This window comes from Numida meleagris, chromosome 20, assembly GCF_002078875.1.
Source record: "Numida meleagris isolate 19003 breed g44 Domestic line chromosome 20, NumMel1.0, whole genome shotgun sequence".
NCBI lineage: Eukaryota > Metazoa > Chordata > Aves > Galliformes > Numididae > Numida > Numida meleagris.
Window position 1 is genome coordinate 5,895,734 of NC_034428.1, and position 14,254 is coordinate 5,909,987.

Below are 14,254 nucleotides of genomic sequence, written 5' to 3' on the forward strand. Positions count from 1 at the left end.
GACTAGAAGATAAGGACGGTCTCCTTGCCAGAGCTATTTTTTCAGTAGCAGTGGGCTCTGCTGTCCAAAGAAGCACAGAGGCCATCTTGCACTGGAGCTGAGCTCCCCTCTCAGCCGGAACAACTGGGCATCAGCAGCTGAACCTCACCACCACACAGCCCAGGGGATGACTGTCATGGATGAACCAAGGACGAGAGGTAATGGCCTCAAGTTGCACCAGGCGAGGTTCAGGCTGAATGTTTGGACAAATTTCTTCTTCAAAAGAGTGGTGATGCACTGGCACAGGCCCAGGGAGGTGGTGGAGTCACCGTCCCTGGAGGTGTTCAAGATCCATAGAGATGCAGTACTTGGGGACACGGTTAGCAGGCAGCATTGGTGGTTGGTGGATGGTTGGACTGGATGAGCTTAGAGGTCTTTTCCAACATTAATGATTCCATGATCCTAAGACCTCCATGTCTGCACTCCCTGTTCAGCAATTTAACCAAGGCATCCCTCATGCCTTGCTGCAACTTCCCTGTCTGACTGGAGTAATGAATGAAGCTTTTAAAACACTGCAGGGCTACGGAGCACAGGGTTGAAATAATGACACCTCCTATGAACCTGGCACATAGCAAGATAGAAGGGACAAACCCAAACCTGGGAGAGCTACGATCAGCAGGAGTTTGGCCCCTGCCTGCAGAAGGGGGAATCCAGCTCAGACTCCATCAGCCCTCAGGGTGTTGTCACTCGCTTGCACCCCAACCGGGCAAACCACCCATGACAATCCTTTCTTCTCGATGAATTCCGGGATAGAAGAAAGTCATTGACAAGCCGGGGAGAGGCAGTGACAGATGAGGAAGCTAATTACATCCGACCTGACTAATTAATGCCAACTTCCAGATTAAAAAATCCTCACCAGTGTTCCATTTCAATTACTCAGTTGTTCCTTCTTAGAGGAAAAAAGAAGCCCTGTGCATCAGCGAGCGAGAGAGAAAAAAGGAAAAGAAAGCACAAGGCTAGAAGGGGAGGGAAGACAATTTCGGTAATATGGGAGATTCCTATCGACAAAATAATTAAACTTCACATTTGTTTCTCCCATGGGCAAAGCTTTCACAGCAGAGCCAGCAGCTTTGTGATCCTATTTGTATTCCTGAAAACTCTCAGAGTTCCTACCAAAGGCAGCTTTCGGCCCCTTTATGAGCTACATAAAGTTCCTCTAACAGGGAGAGAAACGGGCTGCGTGCTTGCAAAATCATCCTAAGAGCATCCAGCTGCTGAGAAAAGCCGCATCTCTAATGATGTGCACTTGATAGCAGGGATGGACAAAGCGCCTCCCAGGCCCTGTCGTGCTGAAGGATGCAGCACATAGCTCTGGCCACGCAAAGTGGCTGCAGGGCATCATTAATGTATATCCACTCCCAAGTGACGCTGAGACTCAGGACCCAGAGTTTTCCTCTGTGCTTGTGTCAGTAAGACTGATGGGGAAGTACTGGTTACACAAACAACAAAGAAGGGCTGTCTTGGGTCCCTGCTCTCCCTTTATCAACATAGCTATGACTGAACGCTGCGATGCCCTCTGCCAACGCAGACAAGTCTTGCTGCCTTTCATGAGTGCAAAAAATGAGGCAGCAGGAGGTACAAGATGCAACTTCTGGCCCCCTAATTGGAGGTCTGACTTTCAGAGGCGTTGCACTCCCAGAAAAGCAAAGCAGGCTCAGGACACCTCACGCTGGGCTCCTGACCCTGAATATCCTGGAACTCTCCTACAAACAGCAGCTTAATTCAGCCTGAGGACACAGCTCAGAACCTGTCTCAGTGTCAGACAAGCCCAGAGACACACACGATGCTAAAAGATACTGGTTCAACTGCTGGCTGGGCTGGTTCCTCCATTATTAACCAAACAGATCTTTTCCAGCTGCACAGCACAATGCAGTGACAAGGTTTTCATCTCTTTTCTTTCTGGGCCCTTTTCATTTCCCTTCCCTCCTTTGGAAGATGCACAAAACCACTGCCAGACCCCGGTCTTTACAGATCAGAATGACATCAGGACCCAACAGTGCAGCTGGGATCGCAGTGCAACGATGAAGGAAAAAAAAATAAGTTCAACAACATGACTTCAAATATCTGCATACAATAAAGCTCTATCCTCTGCAATTTCACGTGCCCATAGGAGGCAAGGTAACAGACAGGGCTGGACAGAGGGAGGAGGACCTGCAGAGCCCCTTGGCTTTGTACAAGAAATCAGCCCACACTAACTCACCAGGTGCCCCTTTCTGGCTGCTGTCCCCTCGCAGAGGCTCTCACCCTGGCTCAGAAAAGCACCTGGCAGAGGAAGGAGGCAGTCAGTTCCATTGACCTGTGCCACCGAGCTCTCCTGACGGCACCTGCCTGCTTCTCCAGGTGCCTGGCAAGCGCTGATTAGGCCTACTCATAATTACAAGCCAAAAACAGTGAGGAAAGATTAGCTGCAAAGTCAAGCACTCACCAGTCAGGAAATGCCAAAATCAGGGCTGACACAGCATCCTCAATTTGCTCCCCTTCTGTAAACGCTTTGCAGTGCAGTTTTTCTTCCAAGCCCAGTACCCAAACACAGGGGCTCTGACCTCTGCCAGCGCGTGCAATGGATGATGCTTCCCCAGCCCAGCAGCCATTCGCTGCCTTGTTCTCTCCTCATTGTGCAGTGTGAGGTCTCATGCCTCATTTCCTGCATGCTGCTCGAGCCTGGTAGCTCAGAGACACAATTATTAATTTCCTCATGAGCTTTTTCAGCACTGCCTCTCCTGACAGTGGCTGAGGGCTGAGCACACTGAGCTGAACCCAACCATCTCCAAGGAGGGGGTGGTGCAGCATCCATCTGCCAGGTGCAGGTGCTTGGGAGAGCGGAAGGATGAAGGAAAATAAAAAACAACAAAAAAGAGAGACATTTGTTCATTTGAAACAACAAGATACCCAGTTTCTTAGAGAGCACAGAACGGCACAGATGTGCAACAAACTGCAAACTCCACACTTTGTTCTGCAAGTGTAATTTGAGTGGAAGCATTGAGCGTAACCGTCACCGTGCAACATAACCTCTGTGCTGGATAAAGACATCCAACCTCTGCAATGAGCCAATTTCATGAAGCTGGGTTAACCACTGCCTTGCTGGCCGGTACTTAGGACACCCTGGGAAGGCCTAGGAGTGACAGAGATGGCAGAGACATCAGCTCCCCCAGCTCCTTCTACCTCCAGAACAGCCACACAGACAGAGGGCAGGCTGGAGAAAGGGAATGCACCGTCAGGATACAGGGAAAAAGGAGAGGGACTGGTTGAAAAGCTGTGACCCACGCAGGGGTGTGCAGCAAGAGCAACATCTTCGTTGCTTTCTGAGATCATATGAATGATTACAGTTGGAAAACACCTCTCAGATCCCCAAGTCCAACCCCAGCCCACCCCCACCATGCCCACCCACCACGTCCCTCAGTGACATTTTCCAAACAACTCTGAAAAAGGACGCACACAGTTCCCCAATCTGCTCGCTCCAAAGCACTGCCACACTGGCACTATTTAAAGAAAAAGGTCACTGGGTTTTGCTTGCATCAAGCCACGTGCATTCGGTGTCCCAGAGGTAAACTGACACAAGAACTTGATTAACACGCATGTTGCTGCTGAGGAAAATTCCTTTCCTGAGAAAATAATTTGCTCATGGTTATTGCAGCTAACGACTGTGGGTGTTGGAAGACAGCTCCTTGCTTACAATCTCAGGAAACACGCCTTGCAGCCCTGTGTCATGTTTACCACCCGAGCTCCTTGCCTGTGCTAATGATAAGGCCCTGCTGTCACTCAGGCACGTGGCACGAACAGGCACCAAGCAAGCTGAGACCAACGCGATTCCGCAGGCACTTCCCTACCTGGTGCAGAAATGACTTAGATTCTGTCAGAGCCCCAGCCACCCGCTGCTGCTAAGCAAAGGGCTGTTTTTAGGCCAGCTCTGTGCCTTTGGGTGTCCTGAAACAGACTTCAAAGCCCCCTGGATCGCGCTGAGCTGCTGCCCATGCTAACCACCTCGTTAAAGGTGTATGGATTCCCACGCTCCTGTGTCTACCACCGAGCACCTGTGTTGGTAACAAAGCCTCTACAGATCATTAAATGCAGATGGCTGCCACAAGCAGGGCCTTGTGTGGCTGTCCCGGGGAGCATCACTCAGTCTTTGGCACCGAGAGACAGGGTTAGTGGGCATGGTGGGGATGGGCTGGTGGTTGGACTGGATGATCTTAGTGATCTTTTCCAACCTTAACGCTTCAATGATTCCCGTGCCACAGACAGCATTCACAAGGTCCCCATCTTCTGGAATAAGCTGCCACCCCCAAAGCCTGCGTGCTGCTCTTCTCAAGCTTCCCACACTGCCGTCCTGCTGCCAGCCCCTGCCAGGCATTCATTATTCCAGCCCGTGCTCAGGCTCCCCAGCTTACATCACCACAGGCACTGGCATTGCTCTGCGCTCAGCTGCACGGCCCCCAGCCCTGACCCTGCTCCCCACAGCTGCTCCCTGCAGCGGGAGGAAGCAGGAAGACAAGGGCTGGCTGTGCTCTGTGCTCCATCTGCAGCCCCCAGCAATAGTGCACACACTGTGCTCCTGGGACTAACCCCAACGCTCCCTCCTAAAGGCCCCTCTCCAGAGCCTCCCCGTAAGCTGTTAGCTCATTTCCAAGAAGGAGGAGGGCGATTTCCTTCTCACTGTTCACATGGAACGCCTGCTTGCCAGCAGCCAAAGCAGCAGTGTGTGCTGAGGAGACCTGGTTGTGTGACCAGCAATACGAAAAGTAACTCAGAAATGCAAACCTACGGCATGTTGGCCTCTTCTCTTGGGTAACACTGACAGGACGAGAGGTGATGGCCTTAAGTCGCACCAGGGGAGGTTCAGGTTGGATATTAGGAACTACTTCTTCTCAGAAAGAGCGGTGATGTGCTGGCACAGGCTGCCAGTGGGAGGCGGTGGGAGGTGGTGGGGTCACTGCCCCTGCAGGCGTTCAGTGTGGAGATGTGGCACTGAGGGACATGGGCAGTGGGCACGGTGGGGATGGGTTGGGGTTGGTGATCTTAGTGGTCCCTTCCAAACTTAATGATGCTGTGCTGCCAGTCCTTCTTGCCAACCACAGAACAGCCATGTCACTTCCACTTCTTGTCACTCCAACATAAGTAGCACAATGAAGGTTAAAAGAACACATCGCAAGGAATGCTCTCCTCCACCTGAGCACCCGGCTCTGCTCCATGCTCTGCCCTTTAGGAAGAGGAGGTACAGGCAGAAGGTCCCACTGCACATGTGTGTCAGCCAGATGGGTTGGAACACCTCTCTCTGATGGATCTCAAGGTCTTGCCTTCTCAGTGCCATAATTTACTGACCTCAAGAACTGCCAGATTCACACCAGGAAGGCTGTAAGGACTACCATCTGTGGCGGGAACACCACACCCATGGTATTTCAGCCACATTTGGTTCTTCAGCACAGCCATCCACACACCAGCATGAAAGAGGGATGAGTGATTGTAGAATCACAGATTGGCTTGGGTTGGAAGGAACCTTAAAGATCACCTGGTTCCAACCCTGTGGGCTGGCTGCCCCTCATCAGCTCAGGCTGCCCAGGACCCATCCATGGCCTTGGGCACCTCCAGGGATGGGGCACCCACAGCTCTGGGCAGCAGTGCCAGGGCCTCACCGCCCTCTGAGTGAGGGAGCAAAGACATACTCATTGCCATACACACACCATTGCAGCTCTGTGCACTGAGCTGAGCTAACAGACACGGCCTCTTACTTCTGTCAGCGTGTGGGGCTGGGTTTCTGGTGACAGTTCGTCCTGACAAGCTGGGTGGAAGAAAGTGCTGCAAACTTTGCTCTACTGTCACCCATGGAAATGTTAATCCTCCACAGGAGGGGCTCACCAAGTTGTCTGTGGGTGGCTCTCAGCAGCCCTGAAGGTTGGATCTCAGCAGGCATACATCTTTCTTACTCCCTCCTCTTCTCTCTCCCTGAAGCGTATGCAGCTTGCTGCTCTCCTCCCATGGAAACCTGGTGCTTCTGGAATTAGATTAATTAGCACTACTTTTGCATCTTCTCAGGATCAGAGAAATCTGGAAGTGGAAATGTAAAACCCACAGCCTGGAAAGGCTCCGAGTGCCACAGCTGCCGGCTCCCGGGCAGGACCTGGGTGAACACAAGGTTTTCAGAACAGTGGGAAAACTTCCTGAGGGGAGAAGAGAGGGGATGCCTCAGTGCCTGAGCAGCACGTCAGCAGATCCCCTGCCAGTGCAAGGGCTTAAAGCTTGCTGCCAGCTGCAGCAGCCATGCAGAAACTCACATTAAATGCTACCACAGCTCAATGAGCACAGTCCTGCAGACTGTTAGCAGAGGAGGGGGCTGGCTCTCGGAATGAGCAAACAGGCTTTAATGACACATTAATCTCAGGGAGAGTCCAGGATACTTCCTGACGCAGGCAGGAGCCACAACAATGAGCTGGTTCCTGTTAGTCCCTGAGCAATGGAGGGAAATACTGCTGCCAGCAAAGCCATGCCTACAAGATGCAGATAGAGGCCACCGCCACAGAGCTGAGAGCAGCAGTGCCCCTTCTCCCCAACAGCACAGACCCAAAGAAGTGTGATTATTTCTAGCACAGCCATAGTTCAGCAAGAGGCAGACCCAACCCTCACCCCTATTCCCTCTCTGCCATCAGGAGTTGAGGGGATACCAGCCACACGAGCTGCAGCAGCTCAGGACTGTGAAGGGCAACCATGCAGCCTGAAGGCTACCAGGGGACTGCCACCTGGCCAACGACCCGAGCACTTCAGGAGATGGGTCCTCATTCCTTACTGCATCCCACACTTCTCATCCACGAGCTGAGACGTTACTTGTGCTAATTGCAGGACCAAGTCCTGCAGTTCCAGCACTGAAACAAAAACGCAGGGAGGATTCATGCCTTGACAACAGATTTTTCTAGCTTTCCTGCTGCAAGTCACATCACCTGCTTCTGAAGGGCTTGCATATTTCAGGCTGAAACCCAGCCTTCCATCCTTTTGCAGTATGCCTTGTCCCAAAGCCTCCTGGCATCCCCCTCCACAAGCAACCACAGTCTGCTCTTGTGATTTTCAGAGACTTAGCTCTGCTGCCCCGTGCTGGAGTGGAACTGCACCCGGCCCTTTGGAAAGCAGACCCAGTTGGCCGAGGAAGGGAGCAAACTCACTGCAGCCACTTCCCAGATGAGTCAGAGGAATGGAAATGCAGAGCGGAGCTGGTGAGAACGCAGGCAGGTGGTGCACACACAGGATGGTTTGGCCTCGTGCGTGCAAGATTTGGATCCAGAAGGAACGACCTCCTTCACAAGACATTGCTATATGCTACAGGAGAAATGCAAGTAGTACCAAGAGGTCCGTAAAGGAAATGTCATCACAGACTTAATCTGTCTCTGCCACTTGCAGAGCAGCTCCCTGTTACTGGAATCTAAATAAGGTCAATACCGCTTCCACAGAAATGTGTGCTACGAACTCTGCATCACCGCTGGGTAACCCCCACCAACCAGTTGGTTCTGTGCAGCAGACTTACAGGAATGAAGCTTCTCATTTTCACTTTAAGCAGTGCCACAGGGGACGAAACATTTACTTGCAGATGAATCTTGCTCCTCGTTGTCACAGGACGGTGTTTTACAGCTCCCTGTGATGCTGCTGTGTTTCCACCCATGCTCCGTGCACAAGCATATCAATTATCAGACATGCAGCGGAGTTCAAGGCACTGAGAAGTGCTCAGTGGGTCCTGCAAAGCCACAGTTTGCAATGCCTGGGCCTTCAGTTTGGAACCTGTAAGTGCTGGCAGCGTGCACCGGAACGAGCAGCTCCCTGCACGGTCCGAGAACCAGCCCAAGCTTTCCAGCAAAAGAGATTTAGCTCTCAAAACAAGCTGTTGTCTATATTGTCCAGACTCACCACCCTCTGTTTAAATGGAGCCCACTGTTTTATTGAGTCACTTTCACGCTCTCCTGGGCCTGTCTACCTCTCCATTTCAACTCAGCCATAAAAATTGGCTGGGAGATGGGGCTTGGCGCTTGAGTTGTTGGTTGGAGTGCAAATGGGAGGGGTGCAGGGCAGGGTGGCAGGGGACATGTGAGGACAGCGCTTGCCCAGTCTGATTTACAAGCAGGAGGCAGGGCTGCCCCAGGCTTACGATGCAGCATTGGGCTACATTCAATCTGAGTTTGCATCCCTGTCTTCTGCAGGAATTCATTTGCCTTGTTAAAAAGGGGAAGAAAAAGACAAACGATTCAATTCAAGGAATCAAGCGTGTTGCATGTTCAGCAGTACCCAAGCAGCAGAGAGGATTAGGATTTTTTTAATTTTTTTTTTTTTTATATATAAATGGTTTCCACAGACCTTAATACAGCGCTCAGAAGCAATTCATTCCCAGCTCCTGGGTACAAAACAGAGCAAAGAAACAAGTCAACATAGAGCACATCCCCCTAGGAGCAAAGAGCGCTCTGCATTTGTGCATCATACCAGCTTTCATCAGAGACTGCATAAACCCTTTGCAAACACCTATCAGATCCAATTCCCTCATTCCTCTGGGGAAACAGGGCAGATTATATGCAAGTTTACCAACGAATTAAGCAAGGCTCCACTGTCTAGCTCCAGCTCTGCTGGAATTGAGCCATAAGTTTTGCTGACTTTAACAGAAGCTAAATACAGACCAGGCAAGAAACAACGAACGCTGCTGAACGGCTCCTGGGTTTAACTGCCACTGGGGAGCAGCAATGGTACCCACAGCTCCGGCAAGCACTCATGAACCAGTCCCCACAAATGGAGTGTCCAAAACTCAGAGCCATTTTCACCGCCGTGACCTTCCAGATCTTTTCAAAGTCATTTGTGGCCGAGACAAAACGGGACCCAATTCCTCCCAGACCCTTGCTATAACAACCAGATTCCCTAATGCCTCCCATGCTCACGAAGCGTAAAGGACTTAACACCCAGCACAGGTCAGTTACACTGACACATGAACTTCCTTCTCTGCTGTTGGGTCCAACCCCAACCCACCCCACCATTCCCACTGACCACGTCCCTCGGTGCCACATCTCCATGTTCCCTGAACACCTCCAGGGACGGTGACTCCATCACCTCCCTGGGCAGCCTGTGCCAGTGCCTGACCACAAGGCAGGATGCCACTGGCCCTCCTGAACACATGGGCACACTGCTGGCTTGTGTTCAGCCTCCTGTCAGCTACCACCCCCAGATCCTTTTCTTCCATGCATCTTTCCAGCTCACCCACACGGTCATCTCAGCAGGTAGATCCCAGGATCACATGTACACAGGGGGAGTGAGATCACGGCCACTGAAGCACTAACATCCCCAGCCTGAAGTCCAGGCACAACGTAAATGATGCTCACCTCTTGCTCTCCCACATATAGAAGCAGATAGTCAAGATCAGCAGCAGCTTAAAAACCAGACGACTGCCAGTACGTCTTTCACCCCCCACAAACACATTGGCCTCTCCCCCTCCTCTGCTATTTATGTAACGAGAACTGCCTTCTATTCAGGAGGAGCCGTTCTCTATTAACAGAGCTTGGCAAAGACAGGGAATTAACTGTGCCAGCTTGCAGCCTGCTGCCTCGAGGCAGATGGCAGGGAAAGCATCCCAGCCTTGTTCCCCAAACCGCTTCTCCCAGCGAGCAGAGAGAACTCAAAACAGGAAAAAAGGGTCAGGTGCTGAAGGCTGCAGCCATCTGGGCAGGCAGTCCAGCCCCCCCCGTGGAGGCAGCTTGCAGCAGCCATGGCAGAGCAGGCACAAACGGACCCAAAATGAAGCACGGAGATCCAGCTGCAGCGAAACCCAAGCTCGTGTAAAAGGACAGCATCATAGAACCACAGAATGGTTGGAGTTGGAAGGGTCCCTAAAGGCCGCCTGGCCCAACCCCTGCAATGAGCAGGGACACCCACAGCTCCATCAGTGCTCAGAGCCCCTCCAGCCTGACCCTGGCTGTCTGCACCACCTCTCTGGGCAGCCTGTGCCAGTGCCTCACCACCCTCACTGCAATTTTTTTTCTCTTAAATCCAGCCTAAATCTCCCCTCTTTTCACCTGAAACCATCTCCCCTTGTCCTACTCCATTTTCCCTTGCCCTATCATACCCAGCCCTACACAACATTTATTACATCTTTGCAACTTGCCAAACTTTTTTTAAGTATCCGTGTTTTTAATGGTGTCGTAGTCCAGTGATGAATCTTTCCTGTTTTTCAATATTATAGAAGCATGACTCACAGGCAGCGCTGAGATCTCAGAAAACGTCTGTCCTGGGGCTGCAGAGGACAGCTAATGACAGCGTGATGGGCAGCAGGGCCCCAAGTGATGTTCTGCTGGGTGCTGAACCAGGCTGGGGGAAGGACTGGTTAAACCCAGCTAACCACAAACTGAGACGTATTATGGGCTGGGGTCAGCGGGGAGCCTCTTGCTGACTTCGCCTACAGCTGGATGAAGCTCTTAACTCTTGCGCTGTCCCTGAATTATTCATTAAGGGCCAGACATGGCAATCCATACTCACACTGCGCTTCATCTGTCCTTTAAATTGACTTACATTAGTCTGAGTCACAGGCACCACAGCACTCCTTAACAGCCTCACTGAATGCAGCGCAGCTATTCATGAAATCAGGTGCTCCGCAGAAGGAATGAGGCAGGATCCAGCCCTTAGAAAAGACATCAGTAAGGCCACAACTCAGAGAGAATTCACCCTCCCTGCTAGAGCTGCATCAAGATGAATGAACTTGAGTAAATCTGTGCGAAATCCATCACTTAAAGAGATGGCCTGCTCCGTGGCATCACAGGGGAGACGTGAGGGAGAGCTGGAAACTCATCTTTCATCGCTGGGCTTCATCACGAGGTGTGCAAGCTCACTCCCCCGCCCCTGGCCATGCACTCCCATTGATGCGTGCACCTCGGGGGGCTGTGCTGGCCCTACAGACACAGAGCGGTGAGCGCAGGGAGGCAAAGGGCACGTCCAGGTCTCTGTGACAGCGCAAGGAATGGGCAGGCTGTTTGTCACCAAGGGATAACAGGCACCGCGGTGCCGTGCCCGCCTTGGGACTCCCACTGCCCCAAGCCCCCAGCCCACCCTGCTGCCCCCATTCTGCAGTCCCGCCCCAACCAACAGCAGGTAAACTCGCCCCACTGACCCTATGGAGAACCATGAAGGTTGGAAAAGACCTCTAAGACCACCCAGCCCAAGCCCAACCTCCACTGTGCCCGCTGCCCACGTCCCTCAGTGCCACATCTCCACACTGAACACCAGCAGGGACTGTGACCCCCCCTGGCAATGCAATGGCGCAGAGAAACAAGCCGCCCCTCCACGCGGTGCCATGGAGAGATGTAACAGGGCCTGATTTTTTCAAATGAATTAATCTGTTCAGTGCTCGTTTATGTCAGTGCTGGGTAAGATTAGAGGATTAAACCAACTGTATGCTAAATACTCTGTGCTAAAGAGAGCTGTGCCGGGATTTACTGCACGTTGGTATGCAGAGATCGCGGCGACATCGCCCAGAGCCCGGGGAACGCGCGGCAGGACCTGCTCAAACTTCAGAATTCACAATCACAGCTTATCCACATTTCCCATACGCCGCCAAGGTATGAACTCCGATCCCTCTCCAGCTTCAGTCAAGCTTACTCACTAAGCACTTGTACCCAACAGGCAAGCCCTGCGCGAGCAGCGCTGATCTCAGAGCGGTGGCATCACGAGAGGATTTCAGATTCGCCATGTTTTTTTGGGGGACGCCGAGTGCCAAATCTCACTGCACTCCACACACACACACACATCTCAGCCACCCCCAGCCTGAACAGCGGCACATGACAAACGCTTCTCGTTGGCAGGGCAGAAATGACAGATACAGAACTCTCAAAGTTGTCTTGGAGCAGCAGCACTTTTTCTTCTGGCCTGACAAAGGCGTTTGTGATGTTTAATTCATTAATGCGTAACAGGCAGAAGATCTTGGGAGGAGCAGCCATGGAAACAGTGGGTATTTAGAGAAACGTTGGCACCTAGCAAAGGTTTGCTCCCAAACATTTGAAAACTACGAGATTTCACCAGCGTGAAATCCCTCATTTCCGTCTCCTCTAATCATTAAGGTTGGAAAAGACCACGGAGACCCCCCAGGCCAACCCCACGCCATCCCCACTGCCCACATCCCTCAGCGCCACGTCTCCACGTTCTTTCAGCACCTCAAGGGATGGTGACCCCCCCCCTCTTGCCCCCCACCTCCCTGGGCCTCCTGTGCCAGTCCATCACCGCTCTTTCAGGGAAGCAATCTTTCCTGCTACCCAACCTGATCGCACAGGGCAGCCAGGTACTGTCACTCCAGCTCCCTGTGACGGTGCCTGACTCCAACGCTGCACGGAGACAGCCGGCACGACAAGGGCACCTGTCAGTATGGCTAAGCACACCAGAACGGTGCCAGTGAGCTAAATCTAGAGGCAGGGACTTCCGGCTTTTTAACCCAAGGATGAATTTGGCCCTGCACGTTGCAAACACTGAGTCACAACCTCCCCCACGGCGGGCGGTTGGAACAAGGCTGCTTTCCAAAGGCCAGCCTGGATCTCACACACCATACTGCTGCTGCACGTTGCTCTGGGCTGTCTGTCCTTTAGGTTCCCCCGCATGCATTCAGGTGAAGTGGCTGCAAGCACCGAGGGCTGCTTTCTCCTTGAGAATCACTCTGCTATTACACGGGTACCCTCCCTTCCTAGCAGAGGACTTCCCATGAGAATACAGCAGGTGTTCGCAGGGGCAGCAGGAAGAAAAGGGGGATGGATGTTTCATTACACTACGCGTTTCTATTCCACCATTGTCGTGTTTTTCACTAGCTCACGTCTGTTTTATTCCAGGCTCAGGGCCCCATCAAACTCCCAGGCTCCAAAGGGGTAAAGAGACTGACTCAATGACGCTAACCTCTGAAGATGCCCAACGTGATAAAAGAAGTGCAGCTATTGAAATGTCTCCCTTCAATACAGTTATTGTGTTGCTAGGTTTCCATCCAGACACACAGCTGAAAAGAGCAATCAAAGGAAGCTGATGCTGCGGATAATATCTTTATCAACACTTCACAAGGCGGCTGGGCAGGGAGAAGGGTCCCCTGAGCAAAGTTCTACCGGTGAGGATAGAGAACGCACTGAAAAAGCTCACCCACATTTTCCTTTGAAATTGTTTAAGAAAACAACACAACAGCAACAAAAACCACGGAGCTTTTCTGGCAGCAGCTCCGTGCGTGCACGTGTGGCCGCGTGGGCAGCACGGCTGGGTGTTTGTTCTGCCATTGGAATGGCAGCAGTGCTTCCCAACGCACAGCTGCTCATCCCACCTAGCTGGAGTCTCACCTCGCACCACGGGGAGGGCACGCAGCCCTCGGTTAAAGGAACCTGCCCGCGCATCACACGAAACCCCAGCAGGCGATGCGATCCCGATAGCTGCACGAGCTCAGGCTGCTAAGCAGCACGCTGCTGTGTCCGTGCACAAGAGTGCAAGCGGCACAGGATGCAGATGTGCCCGAGGGACCGCTGCCCCCTCCTCCTCCTCCCCCCATCTCTGAGTGTTTCAGTGAAACCCACACCCCAGCAGCTCCCACCCTCACCAAGCGCTCAACGCGCTTTCAAATATCTCAGCCCCACACTGCTCATCTCGGGGATGTGATGACCGATGAGGGTCAGCGAGGGTTGGCCATGGGACTCCCGGATACACAACACCATGGTTGTGCTTCCTCTGGGTTTGCTGTTTTCTTTCTTTTTTTTTTTTTCGCTGGGTGACTTTGGAGTGCAACTGGAACAAAAAGGGCCCCAGAGTGGGCTGCACTGGGGACAGTCCCTAAGCAATGCGGTGCTCCCACCAAGCGACCCAGGGTTTTTAGGCAAGAAAACCCATTCTGCCACAAGTCGGCACGAAAAAGAAAGGCCACCCTGCACCAGCCCGGTACGCAATTCTCCATCCATCTTCTGGACGCTGGACAGCAGCTGTCGGGAGAGGCGGGGTGCGAGCGGACCGGCGGACAGCCCCGAGCTCACAGGGACGCAGGGCCAGGGACACGGGGCCGCTCGGTGCTGGCACCCAACTTTTCCCCCCCTGGAGAAGAACGGCGCTGCGGGCGCAGCTCAATGGGCGCATTGTGGAGCAGCCTCCCGGGAAACGCTCTCCTTTGTGCATATTCATGAACTCTCCCGAGCTTGCGGGGAGAGAGTTGGCTAAACACGCACAGCTGAGGGATTTAGCTGGGAAAAAAAAAAAAAAAAAAAAA

General features: G+C 52.6%; 1 protein-coding gene across 11 annotated transcripts in view; it reads right to left on the reverse strand.

Annotated features, from left to right (window-relative positions):
• Positions 1–14,254, reverse strand: part of DISP3 (dispatched RND transporter family member 3) — a 120,449-nt gene that overhangs the window by 23,788 nt on the left and 82,407 nt on the right. The window contains exon 1 of one of the 11 annotated variants that reach the window (XM_021374672.1): positions 2,465–2,868. The exons of the other annotated variants lie outside the window; for them this stretch is intronic. The gene's annotated coding sequence lies outside the window, so the exon portion shown is untranslated. Of the gene's footprint in view, positions 1–2,464; positions 2,869–14,254 lie in introns of those variants that run through there. 11 annotated transcript variants of the gene reach the window in all.